Genomic DNA, 16,009 nt, shown 5'->3' on the forward strand with positions numbered 1-16,009 from the left:
ATTTGTATAGCTGTTTTTTTTTTTTTTTTTTGCAAAATTTGAATTTTTTCCTTTAGCTCTTGGGTTCTCTTGGACAACACCTGCACCACATATGCAAGGGCTATATAACAGCTAAATAATATATACATATATATAACAACTGAATAAACATATGCATATTAACATAGCATTATAAAATAACAATAAAATATACAAGTACATAGTAGTACAATTATATCTTAATTCAAAAAAAAGGAGTAGTAATCAAATAAACATATTACATATATCAAAATCACTCTTCTTCTCCCTAACCTCTATCTTTTTCTCAACCTAGAGCAATTTCCTCCTAGGTTATTTGCTAAACTAAAAGACTGAATATCCTTTAAGTGTATCTCTACGTGCTGACATTTCGGGATAACCCTATAGGCCATGAAATTTGAGTATTAGTTGTTCCAAATAATGGTATTGTAAAAAGACAGATACTGCAATTCATTAGAAATACGCTTATATTTGTTATTTATCTCACTTAAGGCCTTTTTGGATATTCTTACGGGATTAGACTGAAAATCTTATTAGAATCAAACCTGTTGGTCCATTTAACTTGTGTTTTCTAAAAGTTTGTCCAAACTTAGCCTAGATCCCAGCCTCTGGGCTACAGAATGGATGGAGGTCTTTTTTTTCTTTCTATAGCATTTGTGCTAAGTGGTAAGTTTATTTATTGAAAGTAATATTGTTAAGGAGGATTCCGGATCCCTAGCCATCTCTATATCTTGAACGTTGTTTAATCACATATTATTCTCTGCTTTTAATTTCTAAAGATCAACTAAAAATTACATCTGAAATTACGCTAATAATCCATATTTCGTTCCCTGAGGAATCGACCTCGGACTTCCGAGTTATATTACTTGTGCGATTCTCCTGCACTTGGGAGAACAGTTTTATTTTTGCATCAAGTTTTTGGCGCCGTTGCCGGGGAACGGCTGAGTTATTAGCATAATTTTAGATTTAATTTTTTACCTTAGTAGTTAGTATTTTTCTTTTGAAAAAAAAAAAAATTGCATCTTTACTACTATTTTTAATTCCCCGCACAGTTTGCATCAAACTCTGATATCATAGAAATTAGCCGTCTGATTTGACTCAAATTTGGTCAGATAGTGCACGACACATTGTTGAATAATCTGAACGGTCTGATTGACATTCTGAGACTTTTAAGACCATTAGATTAATATAAAATCTTGCTGATTTCTGTTTTGAATTTTCTGCATTTATTTTTTTAGAATCAGAATTTTATTGTTATCATATCTCATTAACCCTTGTTGCTAATTAAAAATTGAAAAGAAAAAAAAAAAACTTTAAGAAAAGATCAAGGGTGATTATTCAAAAAAATAAAAAAAAAGAGGGAAAACCTAAAATTTCAAATTTTAAATTTCAAATTTCAGACTTCAACTCATAAATTTTTAAAAAATAAATAAATAATTTGCTTGATCACCTATTCAATGAAATTTAATGTCATATCATAAAACATTAAAAAAAAAATCTCTTGATTGTTGCATATAGTATAAGGCATCAGCATAAAATATTTTAAGGGCAGAACCCATTTAAAAAGATAAGGTCGGGATTTCATCACTCGTCCTTAGCCCAAAAATCACCCCAGTGCATAAATATCCTAAGCTTAACTAAAATCAACTAGACGTTGGCCCCTAAGGACATTCGAGCTCAATAGGACGAAGACCACCGAAAGTTGCACCAATTTCGCTCTGTGGCTTAGTTGATGTCTAGGCAAGCTTTGTCTCTATAAGGGAGACAGTTCATCTGTTCGAGGCAAGTGGGTTTTAAGTGGGACCTTTGCGAACGCATCGTGACCCCTCCACTTACCTGGGAGCTTACCTGGTCAACTAGGTTCATTAGACCGGATTGGAGGCTTAGGTGCCCTCTTCAAACCAGTTAGGAGCTGTCTAGAAATTTAAGAAAAACATTAGAAATTGAGGTGTAATGTTTTGTTGCATGTTTGATTGTAAATAGATTTTTATTTTAGGGTATCTTTAGTTGGTACTTATATTTATTTTTTTTTAAAAAAAAAAAGAAAAAAAAGAAAAAAAAGAGAGGGAATTATTTTGCATGTTAAAGTGGAATAGGGACGACACCGGTCGATTAAGTCGTACAACTTTAGATCATCCCTTAGGACATACCTCTGAAATTCCTTCGCAATATCTCACACCTTGTGAGATGGCTGATCTAAATGAAGATGCGGGGAGTCACCACAATCGAGAACGAGAACCCCATGTTATGACTCTTAAGACAATACCTACAACCGGCTAGGACTAGTCAGCCTTCATGCATAATTTTTCCTGATAATGTAGGACATTTTGACATCAAACCAGGAGTAATCCAATTGCTGCCCAAGTTTCACGGGTTAGAGTCCGAGAGTCCGTATCTTCATTTAAAGGATTTTGAAGAATTGAGCATTACATTTAGAGTGCCAAATGTCACCGAGGATGTCCTCAAGTTGACATTGTTTCCTTTCTCTCTAAAGGATAAGGCCAAAACATGGCTAAACTCTTTGCGACCTAGATCAATAAGAAATTGGCAAGATATGCAGAGAGAATTTTTAAAGAAGTTCTTCCCCACACAAAGGACCAACTTTTTGAAAAGACATATCAGCAATTTCCAACAAAAAGATAATGAAATATTTTATGAATGTTGGGAAAGATTTAAAGACCTTCTTCTCTCATGCCCTCATCACGGATTCGAAACTTGGAGAACCATTAGCTTCTTTTATGAAGGTTTATCTCCACAGTTGAAACAGTTTGTAGAGACCATGTGCAATGGTAGATTCTTAGAAAAACAACTTGATGAGGCATGGGAGTATTTGGATTCCCTTGCTGAGACTGCCCAACTTTGGGATAACGGGGATAGAAATAACAAGTCTTTGCCTAAGCCTACTAGCTCTGTACAGGGAGGCCTTTACAACCTCAGAACTGAGGATGATCTTCACGCTAAAATGGCAGCCCTCACTAGGAAGATAGAAGAAATTGAGCTTAGGAAGGTTGTGTTAGATGTATGCCCTAGAAGCCAATTTGGCTGACACATTGTTGATTCTAGGGACATAATTTTGTACTTGACTGTTTATTATTGAATAAATAAAAGGCATCTTTTTCATTCATATTATTTATGTGTCTATGAATCGTCCAAGGAATTAATAAGATGATGATACATATTCTCAAGAGTTGAGAATTTGAGCCATGTATCATTGGTGATTAATTTCTAAATGCTCCTGATCAATGGATCATCACGAGGACGGTGATCGATCCGATCAGTGCACAGATCACTTTCCTTCTAGATGGACGAGACTTGAGTCCACAGTGTAGGGACACTGAAGTGATAGTGCAGGTGCTTGTTAGAGAACAGGGGTACTGAGCGTGACCAAGACAAGAAGTCACTTGGATGTCTATCCACTCGTCAGTGACTTGCTTGATGTTGCAGTAGTGTGACTGGTCCTTTGACCTGCGGTGCTTCGGCTACTCACAGTGAGGTTATTGTAGTTTGACTGCACACATACATGGTCTCTAGCCATATGGGTCCATGCAGTGTAGATTGGCTGCAGTAGGTTCACTGTAGGAGTAGGGTATGCACCTATAAGGAATCTATCGACCTTGATAGAAGAGGAGTGATCCTATGTGATTTGTTAGACTGAGTTCTAAGACCTTGGCCAGGGCAGTAATATAAAGTGGAAAAGGAGTTTTCCACTATCGAACTCAAGTCGAATAAATCTTGACATATGACAGACGATGGGGTTTGACGAGTTGTCCATGACCTCCGTCCTGTAGGGATCCACGATAGTAGGATTGTATCACACGTTAACTGCACCTAGAGGTTCATCATTCCATTCTGCTGGGTAGCCACTACATGCTGCTAGGTGTCACTGGTGGATGGTGGGACTCATAGGGATTATCTTGATGATCGATAAACCCTAATGAGTTGAGTTGGAATCGTTCCAACCCATTGAAAGGAGTTTTCAATGATATTGAGATAGAGATCACAATATATCTCACTACCAGTCAGAATAGAACCTATGGGGTCACACACACTAGAAGTATTGACCGATCCGATGGTTGAAATCGTGATTAGGAATCACAAGTAATCAATTTGATTGATAAGAAGTTGAAGAAGGAACAAAGGGAATTAATTGATTGGACTTGAAACAAGAGTCCTACTTCGAGTAGGATACCTAAAGTCCTAATTGGATTAGGACTGGGAATCCTAGTTGGAGTAGGACTGAAATTCCTACTTGGAATAGGATTCCTACAATCCTAATGAGATTAGAAATTTTGAATTAAAATTGGATTCCTACTTGGAGTAGGATTCCTAGAAATCCTAATTGGATTAGGACTTCGGATTCAAATAGAGTCCTAATTGGATTAGGACTAAAATTAAATACATCCTAATTGAATTAGGATTCCTTAAGTCTAAATTAATTATTAATCTAATGAATCAACATGACTCCTAATTGGATTAGGATTGAAGAGTTCAATTGAGTCATGGTTCATTCAAGTCCTAATTGGATTAGGACTAGCCTAGATTGGATCCAAATTGGTTCACCCTTGGGCTAAGCCTAATTGGATTAAGGCTAAACCACATTAGGGCCTCCCAATCCTCATTAGATGAGGATTAGGGCAACATGAGAGGGAGGGGCTCACGCCCCTCCTCCTTGGATCTCTTGGTGCGGCAACAAGAGGGGCCGGCGCCCCTCTTGGTAATACATCAAGGGCTCCTAACTTGTAGGAGCCCTAGATGTTATAAAAGGAGGACTCTTGGGGGCTGACCTAATGAATATAGGAATCCCCCTCCTCTCCATCACGTGGCCACCCTCTCCCTCCCTTGGTTCAGCCGCCATCAGCAAGGGAAAAGAAGAGGAGGCGTCTCCCTCCTCTTGGTCTTCTTCCTTGGCTTCAGCGCGTGTGAAGAGGAGAAAGCTGCGAAGGGATTTGATCTTCTTCCTCTTCTTCATCCTTCTTCTTCCTCCTCTCAAGTGCAATCAAGAGTTGATTGAAAGAGAGGACATCAGCCATCAAAGCCATCTCTGCAAGGGAGCTAGCACCCCGGTGAGATAGAAAGCTTGGATCGGATCCTGCTTCGTGTGGATACCCGTAGAGGCCGGACGTTTGAACGGCTTCAAGCGAACCCTCTTCCAAAACCACGAATTCAGATTTGCGGTGATCATCTACCTGCGCAAGGTGAAGATTTGATCTTCCTAATAGTTTTAAAAGTTTTAATTCTTACCTAATTACGAAAGGTCTCGAAACAACGTTCATGCGATGAACGTCGAACCCGTGCATGCCGATTCCGCTGCCATCTGAAAAATTTTTGAAATATCAGCGGCATGGGCGGGTTCCCAACAGTGGTATCAGAGCCTAGGCTTCGTAGATTAAGGTAAGAATTAAATATCTAAAGGCTTATTAGATCTGAAAATTGAATGATCATGCATGCTGAAAAATTCTGCATGCAGATTTTTCAGGGGTGCTGATTTTTGCATGCTGATTTTTATGTGATAAAAAGATGATTCTAATTGCATTGTTAATGGGATTACAAAGTTTAGAATCATGATTAGCATGATCAGCGACCTATGTCATGATATAATCAGTTAGTTTTCAGATCTGAAAATTATAATTGTTGCATACGGTGATGATCATAGGATTCAAACCCTTTTTGGTATCAAATGTAATGACCTGCGATGTGATCTGCGATGTCATGTAATTTTTCAGATGCTTGCATGCATCTTATTTGATGTTTTGAGAGGCCTGCGTGCCTCCTAAAAGGAGATGTAATTTATTTTTATTTTTATTTTACATCTGGTTGTATTTCTGTGATGTGATGTACATCAACGATCAAGTTGAAGCAAAGGCATGAGATGAAAGGTGATCTAAGCGGTTGATGGCGATGGGATCAAGAGTTGATCAAGGATCGAATCAAGGAGGCTTAGAACCAATTCAAGAGTTGAAGACCACTTGATCGATTGATGTGCATGTGCTTGTAATACGACCTAATTAGAATCCATGATCATCACCTATTTAAAGTTTAGCTTTAATTTGATGCTGCGATTATAACTGCCTGTGATGAGCCGTTTGCATGTGATGTGAATGAGAGTCGGGTAGATAGGTTTACATGTGATGTAGCAAACCCAATTGAGACCTAAATCAAAACCTTCTCAATCAAGTCGAGAGTGAACCGACATGAGCAAGTCATATTAGATTAATTGATCTAATTGGTGTCTAGGAAAGCATGAAAGGTGGTTACTTAATTAGGACCTTACTCTCTGAGTAAGGGGAGCCTCCCACCTGCTTACCTGGCCAATTGTTCGATTACCTCTTATGAAGGGCTCAAGTTGCAAACACTAAGACCTGATTAACCAATATTAAGTCAATAGGTCTTCCACTGTAGTAGAGCTGCTAAGGCCTTTCTGATGTTGATTTGTCTCGGCTGGACACAGTGGTCAAGTTGCATCGGGGGGCTGGACCTCTCTATAGACATGAGATGTTGTAGGGTAAAGGTGGGGTTGGGCACCAATAACTGTTAGGTGAGGACCCAATGACGACTTTATTCCTACGGTTATACGGTGGGTCTGACTTAACTAAGAAATGGGACCAATAACTGTTAGGTGAGGTCTTCATGGCTTAGAGACCAAGTTACACTGCAACATGCTTGAGAAGCATTGTACAAGAGTTGTACACTCATCCATCTATGTGTCACCAATAACTGTTAGGTGAGGTGGCATGTAAATTGGTGGGACCGCAGTACCCACTAGAAACCCTAGTCGTGTAGGATTTCCGTTTCCCTACCAGGGGAGTGTGAGGGATTCGAGAAAATAGTGGGAGTTACATTTGTTCTAAAAGACCTTAGAACAGATTAGGATCAAGTACAAAAGTCTAACTAGAATCTTTACTCTCTGCAGATACAATGTCGGCTTCAAACCCTTTGACCCGTATTCTTGAGACCAACCGACTGACCGGAACCAATTACAAAGACTGGCTTAGAAATCTCAAAATTGTTTTGGACTGTGAGAAAATAGGCTATATACTCGATTCAGATATCCCCACACTACCAACACGTCCTACTGATGTTCAGCGTGAGATGCATAAAAAGTGGTTGGATGATGACATTAGAGTAAAATGCTATATGATGGCATCCATGTCTAATGAACTCCAATGCCAGCATGAAAATATGAAGACTGCTAGGGACATACTGGCACACCTGCAAGAGTTGTATGGTGAGCAGAGTCGCACAGCTCGTTTTGAAGTGTCCAAGAGGCTTTTCAAAGCGAAGATGCGCGAGGGGCAGTCTGTCCATGATCACGGTCTGACCATGATCAAGGACCTAGAGGAGCTTGAGAAGCTCGGTATGGACATGCACAAGGAATTACAAGTGGATTTGATCCTACAGTCACTTCCTGATTCATTTGGTCAGTTTATAGTAAACTACCACATGAATAAGATTGAATGCACTAAGACTGAACTAATCAACATGTTGGTAACTGCTGAGGGAGCCTTGAAAGGTTCAAGGGGCAATGTCCTTGCTGCTGAGTTGACTTCTGGTTCCAAGAGAAAGTCTACTTGGAAGAAAAAGAAGCCTGCTAAGAAGCAGAAGAAAGACAAGAAGCCAAAGAAGGAAGTTCAAAAGAAAAAGGCTAACGACAAAGGAAAATGTTTCCACTGCAATGTCGAAGGCCACTGGAAGAGAAACTGTCCTTCATACCTCGAGAACCTGAAGAACAAGAAAGGTGACACACCTTCAGAAGGTATAGACTTGCTCATAATTGAAACTAATCTAACGGTTTCTTCTACTTCTAGTTGGGTTATAGATTCTGGTTCTAGTGCTCATTTGTGCACTACCATGCAGGGTCTAAAGGAAAGTAGAAGGCTGGCGGAAGGTGCGGTAACCCTTCGGGTTGGCAACGGGGCAAAAGTTGCTGCTGTGGCTGTGGGCACCTACCATCTGCGACTACCGTCTGGATTTAGTTTAATACTTAGAGACTGCTATTATGTACCTGTTGCTAGCAGAAATTTGATTTCTGTTTCATATCTAGCACAGGAAGGTCATGTTTTTACATTTGACAAAGACTGCTGTTCTATCTATTTGAGAAATAAAATAGTCGCACGTGGTTTCATGATTGACAGTCTCTATCATTTACATATGGATGTATCTGTGAATGTTACCGAGCAAGATGTGAGTGCCAAAGGATCCAAAAGTTCCAGAGATGAGATAAACCAAAGATATTTGTGGCACCTCAGGCTTGGCCATATTGGAGAGGACAGAATGAACAAAATGGATAAAGATGGGCTTTTAGGCTCATTGACTTCCGAGTCATATCCAGTTTGCGAGTCCTGTCTTCAAGGAAAAATGGCAAGACTGCCCTTTGTAGGACATGGGGAGAGGACCACTGAAATACTTACCCTAATACATACAGATGTATGTGGCCCATTCGATGTGCTAGCCAGGGGACGTTATTCTTACTTCATTACCTTTACCGATGATTATTCACAGTATGGGTATGTGTATCTTATGAGACACAAGTCTGAATCTTTTGAAAAGTTCAAAGAGTTCAAGAATGAAGTAGAAAAACAAACTGAAAAACCTCTTAAGGCTCTTCGATCAGATCGAGGAGGAGAATACCTTAGTGGGAAATTCCGGGACTATCTCAAAGAAAACGGCATAGTCTCACAATGGACACCTCCGGGTACACCTCAACTCAACGGGGTGTCAGAGAGGAGGAATCGGACCCTGTTGGACATGGTCAGGTCCATGATGATCTTCACTGATTTACCTATGCTCCTTTGGGGAGATGCCTTACTCACAGCGATTTATTTATTGAATAGAGTTCCCTCTAAATCCGTTCCTACCACACCGTATGAGATATGGCATGGTAAGAGACCAAGTCTGAGTCATCTCAAGATTTGGGGATGTCCGGCCCACGTCAAGAGACTACAGGCGGACAAGTTAGAGGCTAGGACCATAAGCGCTCGTTTTATAGGATATCCTAAAGAGTCATTAGGATACAATTTTTACGTCTCAGAGGATCACAATGTGTTTGTGAGCCGTCATGCCATCTTCTTGGAAAATCAGTTTATCCTTGATAGAGGCAGTGGGAGGAAAATTGAGCTTGAAGAGAAAGTCTCTGAAAAGCAACGAGTCATGGATCCTATTGAACCCATTCATACAGAGCCAGTACACGATGTCCCTCGACCACCTCGTAGATCTAGTAGGGTCTCCCATCCTCCCGATAGATACTTAGGTATACTAGAAGAGGATACCGAGGAAATGTTCCTAGTGGGAGATAGGGATCACATACAGGATCTCAAAACCTACAACGAGGCGATATCTGATATCGATTCCGAGAAATGGCTGGAAGCAATGAAGTCAGAGTTAGACTCCATGCGTTCCAACCAAGTCTGGACCTTAGTAGACCCACCAGAAGGTATTGTACCTATTGGATGCAAATGGATCTACAAAAGGAAGATAGGTTCGGATGGAGAGGTAGAGACCTATAAGGCAAGGCTTGTGGCGAAAGGGTATAGTCAACGCGAAGGCATTGACTATCAGGAGACCTTTTCACCTGTAGCCATGCTGAAATCCATCCGAACATTGCTTGCCATTGCAGCATTTCATGATTATGAAATCTGGCAGATAGATGTGAAAACTGCTTTTCTGAATGAATATCTTGATGAAGATATCTAAATGGAACAGCCTTTAGGTTTCACTTCCAGTGATGGAGATCACAAGGTCTGCAAGCTGCAAAGGTCCATCTATGGACTAAAGCAAGCCTCTCGGAGTTAGAACACTCGTTTCGATGACGCAATCAAAACGTTTGATTTCATCAAAAACGAAGAGGAACCGTGTATTTACAAAAAGGTTAGTGGGAGTGCTGTCGTTTTTCTCGTACTGTACGTAGATGACATTCTCCTGATAGGGAATGATATTCCCATGCTAACCTCGGTTAAGGTCTGGTTGTCAAAAGAATTCTCCATGAAAGACCTTGGGGAAGCATCCTATATTTTGGGAATAAAGGTCTATAGAGATAGATCTAAAAGGATGCTTGGCCTTTCACAGAAGATGTACATAGAGGAGGTGCTGAAGAGGTTCAGCATGAAAAACTCCAAGAGGGGTCTCTTACCCCTAAGACATGGAATTCATCTCTCCAAGAAGATGTGCCCCAACACATCTGAAGAGATTCAACACATGAGCAAGATTCCCTATGCATCGGCAATAGGAAGCCTCATGTATGCCATGCTGTGTACACAACCTGATATAGCTCTTGCTGTGAGTGTCACAAGCAGATATCAGTCGGATCCAGGCAAGAAGCATTGGATAGCTGTGAAGAACAGTCTTAAGTACTTGAGAAGAACTAAGGACATGTTCTTGGTCTTTGGGAGAAGATCAGAGTTGAAGGTAGAAGGATGCACACATATTGATGATAGAAAGTCTACATCAGAATATGTGCAATTGTGGTTCAGTAAATTGGAAGAGTTCCAAAAAACCGATCATTATAGATTCTACCTTAGAAGCTGAATGTTAAGCCGTATCTAAGGGTGCAGTGAAAACCTTCTGATTAAAAGTTAATTGCAGAGTTAGGTGTAATGTCATTAGATGCCATAACACTTTACTGCGATAATAATGGCGCCATAGCCCTTGCTAAGGAGCCAAGGTCTCATCAGAAGTCTAAGCATATAGAGCGGCGCTTCCATCTCATACGCGACTATGTTGAGAAGAAATATGTAGAGGTGCAGAGAGTAGACTCCGCGGATAACGTGGCAGACCCGTTCACTAAGCAGCTGAGTCAGCAAAAGACTGAAGCCCACCTTGAGAAGATGGGCCTAAGATATATGACCAATTGGCTTTAGTGCAAGTGGGAGATTGTTAGATGTATGCCCTAGAAGCCAATTTGGCTGACACATTGTTGATTCTAGGGACATAATTTTGTACTTGACTGTTTATTATTGAATAAATAAAAGGCATCTTTTTCATTCATATTATTTATGTGTCTATGAATCGTCCAAGGAATTAATAAGATGATGATACATATTCTCAAGAGTTGAGAATTTGAGCCATGTATCATTGGTGATTAATTTCTAAATGCTCCTGATCAATGGATCATCACGAGGACGGTGATCGATCCGATCAGTGCACAGATCACTTTCCTTCTGGATGGACGAGACTTGAGTCCACAGTGTAGGGACACTGAAGTGATAGTGCAGGTGCTTGTTAGAGAACAAGGGTACTGAGCGTGACCAAGACAAGAAGTCACTTGGATGTCTATCCACTCGTCAGTGACTTGCTTGATGTTGCAGTAGTGTGACTGGTCCTTTGACCTGCGGTGCTTCGGCTACTCACAGTGAGGTTATTGTAGTTTGACTGCACACATACATGGTCTCTAGCCATATGGGTCCATGCAGTGTAGATTGGCTGCAGTAGGTTCACTGTAGGAGTAGGGTATGCACCTATAAGGAATCTATCGACCTTGATAGAAGAGGAGTGATCCTATGTGATTTGTTAGACTGAGTTCTAAGACCTTGGCCAGGGCAGTAATATAAAGTGGAAAAGGAGTTTTCCACTATCGAACTCAAGTCGAATAAATCTTGACATATGACAGACGATGGGGTTTGACGAGTTGTCCATGACCTCCGTCCTGTAGGGATCCACGATAGTAGGATTGTATCACACGTTAACTGCACCTAGAGGTTCATCATTCCATTCTGCTGGGTAGCCACTACATGCTGCTAGGTGTCACTGGTGGATGGTGGGACTCATAGGGATTATCTTGATGATCGATAAACCCTAATGAGTTGAGTTGGAATCGTTCCAACCCATTGAAAGGAGTTTTCAATGATATTGAGATAGAGATCACAATATATCTCACTACCAGTCAGAATAGAACCTATGGGGTCACACACACTAGAAGTATTGACCGATCCGATGGTTGAAATCGTGATTAGGAATCACAAGTAATCAATTTGATTGATAAGAAGTTGAAGAAGGAACAAAGGGAATTAATTAATTGGACTTGAAACAAGAGTCCTACTTCGAGTAGGATACCTAGAGTCCTAATTGGATTAGGACTGGGAATCCTAGTTGGAGTAGGACTGGAATTCCTACTTGGAATAGGATTCCTACAATCCTAATGAGATTAGAAATTTTGAATTAAAATTGGATTCCTACTTGGAGTAGGATTCCTAGAAATCCTAATTGGATTAGGACTTCGGATTCAAATAGAGTCCTAATTGGATTAGGACTAAAATTAAATACATCCTAATTGGATTAGGATTCCTTAAGTCTAAATTAATTATTAATCTAATGAATCAACATGACTCCTAATTGGATTAGGATTGAAGAGTTCAATTGAGTCATGGTTCATTCAAGTCCTAATTGGATTAGGACTAGCCTAGATTGGATCCAAATTGGTTCACCCTTGGGCTAAGCCTAATTGGATTAAGGCTAAACCACATTAGGGCCTCCCAATCCTCATTAGATGAGGATTAGGGCAACATGAGAGGGAGGGGCTCACGCCCCTCCTCCTTGGATCTCTTGGTGCGGCAACAAGAGGGGCCGGCGCCCCTCTTGGTAATACATCAAGGGCTCCTAACTTGTAGGAGCCCTAGATGTTATAAAAGGAGGACTCTTGGGGGCTGACCTAATGAATATAGGAATCCCCCTCCTCTCCATCACGTGGCCACCCTCTCCCTCCCTTGGTTCAGCCGCCATCAGCAAGGGAAAAGAAGAGGAGGCGTCTCCCTCCTCTTGGTCTTCTTCCTTGGCTTCAGCGCGTGTGAAGAGGAGAAAGCTGCGAAGGGATTTGATCTTCTTCCTCTTCTTCATCCTTCTTCTTCCTCCTCTCAAGTGCAATCAAGAGTTGATTGAAAGAGAGGACATCAGCCATCAAAGCCATCTCTGCAAGGGAGCTAGCACCCCGGTGAGATAGAAAGCTTGGATCGGATCCTGCTTCGTGTGGATACCCGTAGAGGCCGGACGTTTGAACGGCTTCAAGCGAACCCTCTTCCAAAACCACGAATTCAGATTTGCGGTGATCATCTACCCGCGCAAGGTGAAGATTTGATCTTCCTAATAGTTTTAAAAGTTTTAATTCTTACCTAATTACGAAAGGTCTCGAAACAACGTTCATGCGATGAACGTCGAACCCGTGCATGCCGATTCCGCTGCCATCTGAAAAATTTTTGAAATATCAGCGGCATGGGCGGGTTCCCAACAGGTTGAGCCTGTCAAGACTATAGAGCTTAGAAATGAGTGTTGTGGTATCTGCGATATGTCGGGTCATACTACTACAGATTGTCCCACCATACCAGCATTCAAAGAAGTCTTGCACGATCAAGCAAATGCTATGAACTCCTACCAAAAGCCTTATAACGATCCATACTCGAATACCTATAACCCTGGTTGGAAGAATCATCCAAACTTTAGGTGGAGAAATGATCATCCTCAACAGTCACACCATTCAGCTCCTCCACCTGCACATCCTACTTTTGCACCATCACCTTCTCAAAAGCCAAATATCGAGGATACCTTGCAATCCATACAAACTTTTCTACAAGGTCAAGCTAGTATCAATGCTCAAAATTCTCGAAATTTTGAAGACATAAGGAACCAATTATCAATGTTGACTACCGTCCTAAGTACCCAAGAGAAGGGTAAGCTTCCAGCTCAACCCCAACCTAACCCACAAGTGCACGGTAGTAATAATACGGCTCCTTCTAGTTCGCATACAGAACATGCAAAGAGTATCATGACTTTGCGTAATGGGAAAGTCATTGATCAAACCGTCCAATTGAGACCGCAAGTCACTTCTAATTCTGATGCTCCTAAAGTTGATGAAAGGGACAAAGATGAAGTTGAGGTCCCAACTTCTACCGAGAAAGTTGAATGCCCTTTTTCTCCACCTTTTCCACAACGATTAAAGCCATTGCAAAAGCTCGAACCTAATTCTGAAATTCTTGAGCTTTTTAAGCAAGTAAAAATCAACATACCTCTTCTTGATGCAATCAAACAAGTACCTTCATATGCCAAATTTTTGAAGGACTTGTGTACTGTCAAGCGTCGATTAAATGTTAAGAAGAAGGCATTCTTAACTGAAAATGTTAGTGCTATTTTGCAGCACAACATTCTCCCTAAGTATAAAGATCCAGGTTGCCCAACCATCTCATGCATCATAGGCGACTTTAGGATAGAGCGAGCATTGTTAGATTTAGGGGCGAGTGTGAATTTGTTGCCATATTCTGTCTATGAGCAACTTGGTTTAGGTGAGTTGAAGCCAACCTCCGTCACTTTGCAATTAGCTGACAGATCAGTTAAAATTTCAAGGGGGATTATCGAGGATGTATTAGTCCAAGTAGACAAGTTCTACTTTCCTGTCGATTTTATTGTATTGGACACACATCCGGCTTCGAACTCACAATCTCAGATTCCGGTCATTTTAGGACGTCCATTCCTTGCGACTTCTAATGCATTAATTAATTGTAGGAATGGCGTCATGAAGCTTTCTTTTGGTAACATGACCTTAGAAATGAATATTTTTAATGTGTGTAAACAACCCAATGATTTCGAAGAGAGTAAAGAGGTTGATTGGGTTGAAACTATCGCGGAGGAATATTTGTTAGCTGAAGCATTTAACGATCCATCCGGCGATAGTTTAATTGATTGGTGTTCTAATGGCACCAATAAAGATGATTTGTTGGTCAAACCTAGTATGAATTTTTCGAACGCCATGATGATCAATGGGTGGAGACCAAAAGTAGAAAAATTTGAACAGTTGCCACCTCGAGAGGTGAAAATAGAACCATCCCATGAGCAAGCACCCAAGCTCGAATTGAAACCCTTACCAAAGGAACTTAAGTATGCTTTTCTTGGACCCGAAGATACTTTTCCTGTAATCATCTCGTCTGGACTTGATCATACCCAAGAAAGAAAATTAATTGATGTTTTAAAGAATCATAAAGGAGCCTTAGGGTGGTCTATTGCCGATTTGAAGGGAATTAGCCCCTTAATTTGCACGCACCGGATATATTTGGAGGACAATGCCAAAACCAAAAGGCAAATGCAACGAAGGTTAAATCCTACGATGAGAGATGTGGTTAAGGCAGAAGTCCTCAAGTTGCTTGATGTGGGTATTATTTACCCAATTTCCGATAGCAAGTGGGTAAGCCCTACTCAAGTTGTTCCTAAGAAGTCGGGTTTGACGGTAGTAGAAAATGAACAAGGTGAACTAGTTCCAACTCGTGTCCCGACGAGTTGGCGCATGTGTGTTGACTACCGAAAGCTTAATTTGGTCACACGAAAGGATCACTTTCCTCTACCCTTCCTAGACCAAGTATTGGAGAGAGTTGCAGGGCATGCTTTCTATTGTTTTCTTGATGGCTATTCGGGATATTATCAAATTGAAATTTCACCAGAAGATCAAGAGAAGACCACCTTCACTTGTCCTTTTGGCACATTTGCTTTCCGACGAATGCCATTTGGGTTGTGTAATGCACCCGCAACATTTCAAAGATGCATGCTCAACATTTTTGAAGACATGAACGAAAAATTTTTGGAAGTGTTCATGGATGACTTCTCCATTTTTGGTGACTCATTTGATGATTGCTTGTCACATTTACAAGCAGTCTTAGCTCGATGTATAGAAAAGAATTTGATATTGAATTGGGAGAAATGCCACTTCATGGTGCCAAAAGGAATTGTCTTAGGACATATTGTTTCATCGAAGGGCATGGAAGTAGATAGAGCTAAGACTGATTTAACTGCTAAGCTACCTGCACCCAAGACAGTTAGAGATGTCAGATCATTTTTGGGTCATGCCGGATTCTATAGGAGGTTCATTAAGGACTTTAGTGTCATAGCTCGACCATTATGTAACCTCCTATCCCTTGATACACCGTTCAATTGGACTGAAACCTGTCAGGAGGCATTCGAAAAGTTGAAGTCTATGCTTAGCACTGCACCCATCGTGCGACCACCCGATTGGTCATTACCTTTC

The 16,009-nt window shown here is 40.8% G+C and overlaps 1 non-coding gene across 1 annotated transcript; it reads right to left on the reverse strand.

The window, feature by feature from the left end:
- Positions 1-2,618: 2,618 nt before the first annotated feature.
- LOC149751337 (small nucleolar RNA R71) lies at positions 2,619-2,727 on the reverse strand. Its single transcript, XR_016398411.1, has one exon. It is a non-coding gene; the product is annotated as a small nucleolar RNA R71 (small nucleolar RNA).
- Positions 2,728-16,009: the final 13,282 nt, after the last annotated feature.

Source organism: Phoenix dactylifera, chromosome 14, assembly GCF_051530095.1.
Source record: "Phoenix dactylifera cultivar Ajwa chromosome 14, Ajwa_hap1_PhDact_Kaust_v1.1, whole genome shotgun sequence".
Lineage (NCBI taxonomy): Eukaryota > Viridiplantae > Streptophyta > Magnoliopsida > Arecales > Arecaceae > Phoenix > Phoenix dactylifera.